We start from the raw sequence: 12,604 nt of genomic DNA, 5'->3' as shown, positions 1-12,604 counted from the left end.
CGAAAATCGCTTTACTGGTCATAAAAATGGCGTTCCTCTACTCGGATCGGGCTGTCAATTTTTTTCTACACTTTTAGGTGTATTTTGTGCAAGAAATTGCAATAAAAGAGTGTGCCTAAGAAAAATTGAATTTTTTTGAAAATTTTTTTTTTACGAAAATCGCTTTAATGGTCACAAAAATGGTGTTCCTCTACTCGGATCGGGCTGTCAATTTTTTTCTACACTTTTAGGTGTATTTTGTGCAAGAAATTGCAATAAAAGAGTGTGCCTAAGAAAAATTGAATTTTTTTGAAAATTTTTTTTTTACGAAAAACGCTTAAAAGGTCATAAAAATGGTGTTCCTCTACTCGGATCGGGCTGTCAATTTTTTTCTACACTTTTAGGTGTATTTTGTGCAAGAAATTGCAATAAAAGAGTGTGCCTAAGAAAAATTGAATTTTTTTGAAAATTTTTTTTTTACGAAAATCGCTTTAATGGTCACAAAAATGGTGTTCCTCTACTCGGATCGGGCTGTCAATTTTTTTCTACACTTTTAGGTGTATTTTGTGCAAGAAATTGCAATAAAAGAGTGTGCCTAAGAAAAATTGAATTTTTTTGCAAATTTTTTTTTTACGAAAATACCTTAAAAGGTCATAAAAATGGTGTTCCTCTACTCGGATCGGGCTGTCAATTTTTTTCTACACTTTTAGGTGTATTTTGTGCAAGAAATTGCAATAAAAGAGTGTGCCTAAGAAAAATTGAATTTTTTTGAAAATTTTTTTTTTACGAAAATCGCTTTACTGGTCATAAAAATGGCGTTCCTCTACTCGGATCGGGCTGTCAATTTTTTTCTACACTTTTAGGTGTATTTTGTGCAAGAAATTGCAATAAAAGAGTGTGCCTAAGAAAAATTGAATTTTTTTGAAAATTTTTTTTTTACGAAAATCGCTTTAATGGTCACAAAAATGGTGTTCCTCTACTCGGATCGGGCTGTCAATTTTTTTCTACACTTTTAGGTGTATTTTGTGCAAGAAATTGCAATAAAAGAGTGTGCCTAAGAAAAATTGAATTTTTTTGAAAATTTTTTTTTTACGAAAATCGCTTTAATGGTCATAAAAATGGTGTTCCTCTACTCGGATCGGGCTGTCAATTTTTTTCTACACTTTTAGGTGTATTTTGTGCAAGAAATTACAATAAAAGAGTGTGCCTAAGAAAAATTGAATTTTTTTGAAAATTTTTTTTTTACGAAAATCGCTTTAATGGTCATAAAAATGGTGTTCCTCTACTCGGATCGGGCTGTCAATTTTTTTCTACACTTTTAGGTGTATTTTGTGCAAGAAATTGCAATAAAATAGTCTGCCTAAGAAAAATTGAATTTTTTTGAAAATTTTTTTTTGACGAAAATCGCTTAAAAGGTCATAATAGGGGTCTTCCTCTACTCGGATTGGGATGTCAATTTTTTTCTACACTTTTAGGTGTATTTTGTGCAAATATGTGCAATGAAATCGTCTGCCTAAGAAAAATTGAATTTTTTTGTGAAATTTTATTATTATTTTGTATTATAAATTTACATTATCATAATGATTTAAAAATTTTTATATAAGAAAGTTGACCAATGGGATGTTGGTAGTGCGCGTGTGTTAGTATATAAATAATTAAGAGATATATAAGTTTTTTTTATTGGTCTATCAATATTTGAAAAATGAAGAGAAGTAGCTTGACAGGATGTATTTCCCAAGTGTTCTCATCGCATTTAAAAAAGATTGACGCTCGTGTAATAAAATGCAAATAAAATGCGCCCGTTTCAATTAAATAGCGGGGTTCTAATCTCCCGATCATTTCCTGACTGAAGGAGATGCCATGTGTGCTATTCACAAATTCAAATCCGGCATAAAGAGATTGACGTTTATTAAGTCATTAGCATGAATAACTTCTTGCTTCGATATAATTTATATATATACCTTATAATTATAATTAAGCAGAATATTCCTATATGATGTTTAAATGCTATAAACAAATATTACGAATCCTATAAGATGAGAATACTCGTGACTAGTCTATTTAGATTAGTAAAATAAGCCAATTTGATGGTTTTTCGTTTTAAAATCGACTTTACATATAATAATCCATGTAATTTAAAATATCACTAATCTTGTAATCGTCAAAATTTAATTCTATATTGATATTTGTATTTTTAACTAAATTGATATATTATTGATTATAATAAAAATAGTAAAAATGATAATAAATAAATATTTATTAAAAAATAAAATTTTACTTTTGTGATAAATTAATTTAAACCATCAATTATAAAAGTAACACTTCGATCGTTTAAAAAAAATTAACACATTAATTAATTTAAACGCCTGAAAATTCAATATATAATGAAACGTCAATTAAATCATTAATTATATACATTTTTTTTTAAATTCTATTTAAATATAATAAAAACTGTATGTATAATATTGAAGAAAAATCGATCTCCACATTACAGACAAAATGTTACAAGAGTGAAGATTCATTAAAAAATAATAACGCGCAACGTGTTTCCTCTATAACAGATGCATCTCAATTATCTTCTTTGATTTGCATCCGCTTCTTCAGCGCACACGCAAGATTATGTTTCATATATTGCCAGTAAAAGTAATTTATGCGTGTGTTCCCCCCCTCCCAAAAAATGATCATTAACCAAATGAAAATGTCGAACTCTACTAAAATAATTGGCAAATAAATGGAAGAGAAAAAAAACTCACTGATAATTTTGCATTTCTTCACCAATATAAAGAGAAGCGCATCTTTTCGAAATGAAATATTCTTCCGAAATTGCGACCTATTTTTTTTTTAATTAATCATTGTCTGATATATTTGAAGAAGTTTTATTCAAAACAAAAAAAAAGTTGGTGAAATGTGCGAAAAAATATGTCGGGAGTAATAAACGACAAGGGTTGGTGAAAAAAAACGGTATTTTTCAAAAAGAATAAGAAAAGGAGTAGATTATCAAGATGTTGAAGAGAGAGAGAGAGATAATTATTGGGCGGTTGATTCTCTTGTGGCATTGTAGAAATCGCTACTGACAGCAGCTGCAATTTGATACATTCTCACAATGCAATGTACTCACACAATTATAATTATATTATATGAATACAAACACTTTATAACTTCTTGACGTCAGCTTCGGAACATCAATCGTTGATTTTTTACTCATAAGTCAGAAATTTTTTTCTTTCGAAAGCCATTTCATTTTCTATTTTTAATTTTGTTAATTATTTTCGATTACTATATAAAAATCGAATAAATGTATAATTATTTATATTATACAAAATTCAATAATTAAATAAAAATTTTCCTACTCCGGAAGGATTCGAACGCACAACCTAACTCGCAATACCAAGCGCCTTAACGATTTCGACCAACATCTAAAAAATTTAACAAAATCATCACAAAAAATAATTGATACATCCTAATTAAAATTCAATTATTTCTAAATTAAAATTATAGAAAAGAAATAACAAATAAATTTTCCAGAGTAATCAGTGAAACATTTTTCTTTTTATAATCACTTCATTAGAAGATTGAGATTTCTTTTGAAAAAAAAAATGAAAGCTAATCAAGTCGGGTAGGAATTTTTTTTTCTCTATGTTATCGATATATAAAACAATGTCAGATTGTAAAACAGCTGAGGAACGTGGTAAGATAGCGCGCATGTGGAGAACGTGGAATATCAAAGTAGAGATCCGGTCTGAAGGATCCTTGGAGACTTGATCGAAGAAGCACCTGGTACATCGATAGTCTTCTCTTTTAATCGAAGACAAAAAGAAATGAAATTTTCATAAAATTTTGCTCTAAAGTGCTTTTCCAAGGGATCAAAGAGAACCTCATCGTTTCAATTAAAGATTCATTAATCTTAAATCGAACCGATGTTGAACAGACGTAAATTGTCAATACTACCATCATGAATTTATCAAAACTATATATTGAATACCTTGACAATAAAATAAAAAGGAATGATTTGCTCGATGCAATAACGTGTATCATATCGCATAAAGTGCATTTCTTAAAATAGAAATGCATTGGTCCAATTCACTTCAAGCTTATCAATTATATTTCTCATTTTTAGTATTTTTTTTATTAAATCTCATAACTGCGAGTTACATATACGATTGAAACATTGAATTTTTATATTTATGCTCAATTGGTTTCGTAACGAAAAAAAGGGGGACAATTAACGAAACGTTATATATAGTTTTGTCCAAGACACCTGAACTTTATAAATATACATAAATTTGTAATATTACAAAAATTTATATATACAATGAGAATTAATTATACCTGTCGCGTTAATAATGTTACTTCTTCCCATTGGATCTCATTCTTTATAACAACCGGGTGCAGAAATACACGGTTAAAACAGTCGGCGAGAAACTTATGGGCCCATGCCCTAAGGCTCACTTTGTCTCATTCATCTTTGTACAAATTACGCTTTCATGCATTACGCTTCCTTTCTTACGCTCTCTTGTGTCCTTTTAATTTCGTATATACATTTTTATTTTTCATTTCTCTTTCTCTCATTGCGCTTCCTTCCGTTTTTTTTTCATACATTGTTAACAGATAAATAAAAAGAAAAAATTTCATGCGCGATAATTAACGCAAATTGAATACCGTATAACAAAAAAAAAAAAAAAAAAAAATGAGAAGAAAACAATACTGTAAAACAGTTTTTTTCGCTCATTTCCGTATCAACAGGAAACAATGTCGAAAAATGTCGATCGCATGATTGCATTCTTCGTGCAACAATACATACATATGTGTGTGTGTGTAATTGTTTTGAAGAACTGTTATTATCTATATTAATTTTCAACGCATGTAAATTATAATAAGAAAATTATGAGAATTATCATATGATGATAGTATCATTGAGATGGTTTTTTTTCTTTTTTTTAAAGGAGTATATTTGTAATGAATTTTTTTTTTGCATTTAACGACGGAACTATTAATTAGAGAAGAAGAATAATTAATATAAAACGTGTAATTAATCAATTGTTGGGAATATTTGAAATGAACTTTATAGAATACTGGGCCTACATTGAACCTATTTTTGATCCAGCGTTGAATCTACTTTAAGCCTACTTTGAACTAGCTTTGGATCTACTTTGAGCCTACGTTGAACCTGTTTTAGATCTACTTTGAACCTACTTTGAACCACCTTTGAATCTACTTTGAGCCTACGTTGAACCTACAATAAACCTAGATTGGACCTACATTGAACCTACTTTGAACCACCTTTGCATCTACTTTGAGACTACGTTAAACCTACTTTGAACCTGCGTTAGATCTACTTTGAACCATCTTTGCATCTACTTTGAGACTACGTTGAGCCTACGTTGAACCTGCATTAGATCTACTTTGAACCTACTATGAACCACCTTTGCATCTACTTTGAGACTACGTTGAATCTACTTTGAACCTACATTGAGCCTACGTTGAACCTATTTTGAACCAGTGTTGGATCTACTTTGAGCCTACGTTGAACCTACAATAAACCTAGATTGGACCCACATTGAACCAAATTCGAACCTTTATTGAATTTACTTTTATGTTTAAAGTAATAAATTTGAAATAATTTTTTACATTTCTTTTTAAATAATAAATTTTTTTTTTGAATAATTTGTTTTTTTCGAAAATAATAGATTTTTTTTTAAAGTAAATAAATTGTGCTTTAAAAAATCATAACAATAAAGTGTTGATGACAGTCGTGAAGACATTCAAAAAGAACTCTCAAAAGCCATTTAGGCAATAAGAGTAATCTCAATCACATTTCGCGCACGATATTGAGTCTGGTTTAAGAGGAACTGGATTATTATCGAGAGCCACAGCTTTGCTCATATACTTCGTGTAACGGTTATTTGAGTGTATCGCATCCAGCAAATATGGATGTTATTGAAGAGATTATCGCGAAATCCAGACCTTCCAATTAACCAAATCAAATATCAATCTTTTATTATTGCAAATAAAAACAATCATATCAATTCGAATATATAAACTAGTTAACTTAATTTTTTTTTATTTTTATATAAATTATTTTTCAAATACAATGTATATTATTTATAGGATTTGAAAAATAATTTAACATATAAAAAAAAAAAAAAAGAATTAACTAGTTATATTTTTGTTATAAATATTTAAAAATGTTTACAATAGAATAACAATTGCATGCCTAAATTATTATTTATAAAAAAAAATATATCTCTAACCTTAGTCTGCATCCGATGATGTGGATGATGTTGGATTCTTTGGACGATAAGATCAGCTGCGAAGATCACACGGGATTTAAAAAATTTTCGAACACTCCCGAAAGAACAAGAAAAAATGTACTAAACTTCTAAAAATTTAACACACGTTCGAGTAGCACTCCTGAAGATATTCACTGAAAACAAAAAAAAAAAAAAAACGATTACAGAAAATATAGAAATTAACAAAGAAAAATTAATAAAAAATTACACTTAATTATTTCTAAACATGTCGAAACACGAATTACAACTGATTTGAATTATTCTCCGAGTCCGCCATTGTTATTACCTTTATAAGGTTATTTCAATGTAAACATAATATACAGGTCAGAATGCAGGTATAAATCTTTTGTCAACAAAAATTTGACCTGTCGTAGTTCCCAATCAATTAAATTTTTAAATATTCTTAGAAATAAAAATTTATATATATACCTATGGGGCAAAATTTCTAAAGTGTTATAATAGCAAAAATGTGAACATTCGATTCTTTGAAAAATCATAACCACAATAAAAGAATGAAAACATTTTTTCATTTAAAATAAAAATAATATCGCGGAATAGAGGGTAATTTACAGGAAAACTGACAAGGCGCTGATAAGTTTTTCCCTAAGTATAATATTCGTCGGAAATAACTAAGGAAAACTTGACAAGACCCTTATTAGTTTTTCTGTAAGTAGGGTAAGGATCGGGAGCCACTTAGGAAAACTGACAAGGCCCTGATTGGTCGGTAACAACTTAGGAAAAAACTTAACAGGGCCTTGTCAAGTTTTCCTAAGTTATTCCCGACCTTTTTACTTTTGTTTTACTTATAAAAAAACATATCAGAGGGACTTGTCAAGTTTTTCTCAGTTTAGTCAGGAACAATTTAGGAAAACTTAACAAAGCCCTAATAAGTTTTTCCCCAAGAAGCCTATTGATTGGGAAAAGAGTAACAGCCTTGAAAAATTGACAAGGCCTTTATTAATATTTTATCATTAGTATCATTAATATAATATTTTATCATTGTTTTTCTGCCCTGATAAAAATCGTATTTTCATAGCAGGTGTCTGTAATAATTAGTGCAATTGACAGTCAAATACGGAGATCGGTTTTGGTGCGATTGGAAACCGTTGGCTGTAGTTAATTGTGCTTGCGCGCGAGTAATTATTGTCTCAAATGTTGTATATATATGTGTGTTTCACTTTCTCTCTGTCTCCTTGACTAAAAAGAAAATAATAATGGAAAGTTGATAAGCAACAAAAGCCTTATGAAGCCGACTGTATAGTATATATATATATATAATCTTTGATAATCATCTGCCGGACCAGATCGCATAACGATTTTACGCTCAAGCCCAAAGGCTACTCGAACCGCTAATTCTGAAAAGTCCCCTTATAAGAGCACACTTTTTTTTTTTGAAAAAAATACCTACAAATTATGAAAAAAAAATTTATCTTTACACGCGGGACAAATAAAATTTTATTAAAAAATACTAAATTTTTTTTCCAATATAAAATTGTATTTTGAAAAAATTTATTTCTTTTTGAAAACATAGGAAAGAAAAGCTGCTGGTAACGTGCACCTTGAATTAAGATAACTTTACGATTTTCTTCGAACTGGCGCAAGTGCTCTGATAAATTGGCACTTCAGCTTTTAGTTTCACATTTACCGATTTTTTTTAATGGCCTTTAATTTGTTTAACAACCTCGGAAAGAACCGACAGAAACACTTTCAGTGAAGTACATCAGTGTTCAATCTTTCACGCTTTAATAGTTCATCGAATCTTCGAGGTTGCACATAATTTTTCCGAAAGACACATATTTTTTCCCACAGAAAAAAATATTTGTAAAATTCAATTGGCCTTTTAATTGTAAACTATAAAACATTCCCAACTTTTTTTTCTTTGTAACTATATATGCATTTAAATTTAAGCTTCAATTTATTAGTTTTAAAATTTTTTTCTTTATATTCGATATGAGTAAAAAAATTAATTTTTTTATATGAATAAAAAAATCACCACGGTTTATGAAATAAATATACAAATAAATTAAAATCCTTTCAATTAGAAAAATTTACTAAATAATTAAATTTTGAATCTCAAATTTTGGATGACTTTACTCCGTATTGCGATATAAATATAAAAAACTAATATTTAACGACAAAAGTCACCTCTCTGACAGGGATAATTTTTTGTAAATCAAATAAATAATAAATGCGCACCCTTTCTCGTTAAATGTGAAACGTTTTAAAATTTCCTTTTCCAACTTTTTAATGTGTCATTGAACGTCCCCTTTATTCGCGCAAGGTGCTATAAAACTCAATAATTAATTCACGTAAATATTTACTATCCTGTAACTAAATGTTGCGATAAAATCAGTGGTTCGCTTTATATGGATAAATTCAGAATGCAAAAACTATAAAAAAAAAAGGAAGAAAAAAAAATTAAACGTCAATTCTGAATATTTCACATTTTACCTTATCAGTTTTTAAAGCTATAAAATAATAATTATACTTCACAGCGACTACTGCTTTTTTGTTTTACGATCGGATTATAAATAATTAACAATAACTGTCAGAAGATCCATGAAGAGAAGCGCGATTCTCGTATATTCTTTGTAGTGGTAAAAATAAAAATTGTAAGGGGAAAAAAAAAAAGAAAAATTATATTTGTGCACTGACCCCATATACTCGGACGATCTATTGTATATTATAAATATCGGAAAGATTGCTATCGAGCTTAAAAAAATAAAAAAAAGAAGTAAAATGCCAACCTAATCGGAGTAACTCGAGTTTTGCGCCACACTTTTGCTCGCGTATTTTTATATACTTTTAAAAACTTTACCCCGGCACTTTAGGTTTCAAGCTATTCGTTTATGGGCCGCTCTAATCTACTTTAATGGTTTTTTAAATGCCGCCCGGTGTGCGAGCATATACACCAACGGAGCACGCGCCCTTCTTTCAAGTGGCCGCGCTGCTCTCTCATGTCGATTTCAAATTACATATACTTACAATTATTTTCAAAGAAATCATTTCAAATAGTGATTTTTTTTAAACCTTAACGAAAAACGCTTCCTGATATTCTTTAAATTTTTGAGAATTTGTGAGAATTCTTTAACTAATTTAAAATTAGTAGAAATTTTCACTAATTTTCATTAGAATATTACTATTTTATTAAGCAATTTTTTTTTACTAAAATTTACTAAAAATTTCAACTAATTTTTAATTCAAATAAAATGACTAAAAATTATTAGAAACTTTCACTAATTTTTAATACAATATTATTTATTTGATTTAGTAATATTTTTTTTCCTAAAGTGCAGTAAAAACTGCGACTAATTTTTAATTCAAATAAAATGACTAAAAATTAATCGAAATTTTCCAAATACTTTAGGAAAAAAATATTACTAAATCAAATAATAATATTGAACTACAATTTTAGTAAAAAATTCTATTAATTTTTAGTTTAAATAAAATGACTAAAATTTTAGTAAAAAAATTCTACTAATTTTTAGTTTAAATAAAATGACTAAACATTAGGAGAAATTTTCACTAATTTTCAGTAGAATATTACTATTTCATTAAGCAATTTTTTTTTACTAAAATTTACTAAAAATTTAGACTAATTTTTAATTCAAATAAAATGACTAAAAATTAGTAAGAATTTTCATTAATTTTTAATACAATATTATTTATTTGATTTAGTAATATTTTTTTCCTAAAGTATTTGGAAAATTTCGATTAATTTTTAATTAAAAAAGACTAAAAATTAGTCGAAATTTTCCAAATACTTTAGGAAAAAAATATTACTAAATCAAATAATAATATTGAACTACAATTTTAGTAAAAAATTCTATTAATTTTAGTTTAAATAAAATGACTAAAATTTTAGTAAAAAAATTCTACTAATTTTTAGTTTAAATAAAATCACTGAAAATTAGTAGGAATTTTCACTAATTTTAAGTAAAATACTATTTGATTTACTAATATTTTTTTAAAAAGTTTCAGTGAAATATTTTTATTTAATTATAAATTTTTTTTTTACTAAAGTTTTTGTGAAATATTTCTATTTTATTTAATATTATTTTTTCCTAAAGATCTAGTAAAAAAGGACTAAAAATTAATAAATTTTGAAACTAATTTAAATATAAGTAAACGAATTCTCACTAATTCAAATTTAAAGAGTTTATTTTATAATTTTATTGTTGCCCATTTTTTTCTTCTTTTCTAGAATTTTAGAGAATTTCCAAAAATTTTATTTTAAATATAATATGACCAAATTTTGTTTCTTATAAAAAAGCGAAAAAAATCAAAATATATTTTAATGGCAGAATTAATTCTCCCTTTTTACAATACTGTAGCAATAATTGATTTCGCGAATAAAAGAAATATCGGTCAAATGCAATTCTTCTAATTGCAGAGTAAATTTTTCTTTGTTTTGTTTCGTTTTTTTTTTTTTTTTTTTTTTGTAATGAAATTTTGATTTCAATATATGGAAGAGGCGAGCGATCATCTTGAATTTCATTGAAAGCATTCTATATATACTGTATTGGATATTTATTCGTTCGCAAAGTTAATCGTTTCGTGATCGAGCACCGATCATTCGTCAAAATGTGATCGGATAAAAACACAAAGATACTTGGGAAGGACCGTAAATGGTGTACGCAGCTGTAATGGGTAAAGGCATCCACGTGGCTCATGATATGCGAAGAAAGGAGTCGATCTCGTCCCGATCAGTACGGACACATATTTTGGACAGTGATCGCGATCTGTTGTTCGCTTTTGGTCATGTTTTATCTTCGGCAATGCCAAAACCAGATTCAAAAGAGTGCCACGTGACGACTTCACCCGGATGAGTAACAAAAAAAATCCGAGAAAAATAAAACAAACCTTCTTCGCATATATATAGATTCCTTTTCTTTTTCATCATCATTATTAAAAAAAAAGACCCACCAAACTTTGATTCCTAATTTACGCTAAAAAAAAAAAATCTGACCTCGTAAATTGGTAGAAAAAAGAAAAATCTATTCGGAAATAAATTCGCGATAATTTATTATCAAAGACGCGTTTATATTCTACTGATATATAAATAAATGAGAAAAATCCTTTTCTGTGCGTTTCGATTTAAAATAATTAGGTAGTTCGAATTCGTTGAAATCGTGAGAGGACGCCAAAGAGACTTTAATGCGAAATTCGGATGCTTGTCTCGAGGAGAGAAATTGATTAAAAACAAGGTGACCCGTGAGAAAAGGTTGAGATTCTTTGCAAGTTTTATGTATTATACAAAACTGGAATTTTCAGAAATACGTAATCGATCTCCTTTCGACAAATCAAGAATACAGAAGGTCTCAAAAATTATCAAAAAAAAAGTGATTTTTTTTAAATTTCGAATTAATTTTTTTTTTAACTTTGTACCTTTCGAGAAAAACTTATAACCCAACTCAAAAAATGGACAAAAAACAACAAATGTATCAAGTATACTATAAACTGCAAAATATATATATAAATATAGAAAACGATTATCGATAAATTATTTTTCAAGCTTTAAAAGAAAATCTCTCACATTTGAAACTTTATTTCAAACCGATTTTAAATTAGTATAATAATCCCCTGTGGTCATGTCAATGTTGATGAGTGTAATTTTATAAATCTTATATACCGTGCACGCTCGTATTTTTCTTTTTCTTTTTTTTTTTTTTTTAAGCAAAGCCGTTATTACGTCTGTGTGTAAGAAGAAAAGAAAACGGAATGAAAGCAACACATACATACACACAAATATATATCGTTTGTGTATAATGTTATATATGAATCAGAAAATCCTGCCAAAAAAATTATTTACTTCTGCACGAAAGGCGTTATTATTTTGCTCAAGATGTACAATTCATGCAGAATTTGCGATTACTCCTCATTCCAAAACAATTATATATTTTGCCATGTGCGCGGTACAAATCGCAAAACATTCAAAAAAAAATACAAAATTGATATTAATTTTTGCCAAATTTTTTGAAAGCGTATAACCCACATTCTGCGCATGAAAATATTAATTTTTAAAAACCCTCCTTTTTTTTCTACGCTCACAAACAATTTTTAATTGAATTCCCCAGCTTATAATTTTACAATAAATTGTACTTTTACCCTAAAAAATATATGTTTTTGGTTTTAAAAATTCTTAAAAAGAAATTTTAATTAATAAATTGACTTCACACACAGTAATGAAATTTGAATTATAAATTTGTGCCCATTGTACAAAAAAAATGTTTGCGATTCAATGACTGATGATTGGAGTCAGAAAAAAACTTGTTCTTCATTTATTTTCGAAAAGTGGAGTATAATTTTTCGAAAATGAATTTGGTGGAAAAAAA

At 28.0% G+C, this 12,604-nt stretch overlaps 1 protein-coding gene and 1 long non-coding RNA gene across 2 annotated transcripts in view; one reads left to right on the top strand and one right to left on the bottom strand.

The window, feature by feature from the left end:
- The window catches only part of LOC127283298 (SUN domain-containing ossification factor), a 172,688-nt gene that overhangs the window by 143,272 nt on the left and 16,812 nt on the right, over window positions 1–12,604 (top strand). The gene's annotated exons all lie outside the window — the stretch shown is intronic.
- LOC127283313 (uncharacterized) overlaps window positions 1–12,604 on the bottom strand; it is a 66,114-nt gene that overhangs the window by 42,439 nt on the left and 11,071 nt on the right. Inside the window, exon 3 of the long non-coding RNA XR_007843333.1 lies at window positions 6,231–6,403. This is a non-coding gene — a long non-coding RNA (uncharacterized LOC127283313). The remainder of the gene's footprint in view (window positions 1–6,230; window positions 6,404–12,604) is intronic.

Source organism: Leptopilina boulardi, unplaced genomic scaffold, assembly GCF_019393585.1.
Source record: "Leptopilina boulardi isolate dan_hultmark-lab unplaced genomic scaffold, ZJU_Lbou_2.1 LbouV2_31, whole genome shotgun sequence".
Lineage (NCBI taxonomy): Eukaryota > Metazoa > Arthropoda > Insecta > Hymenoptera > Figitidae > Leptopilina > Leptopilina boulardi.
Note: the sequence above shows the minus strand (reverse complement) of the source record. Positions and strands in the feature narration are given on the sequence as shown.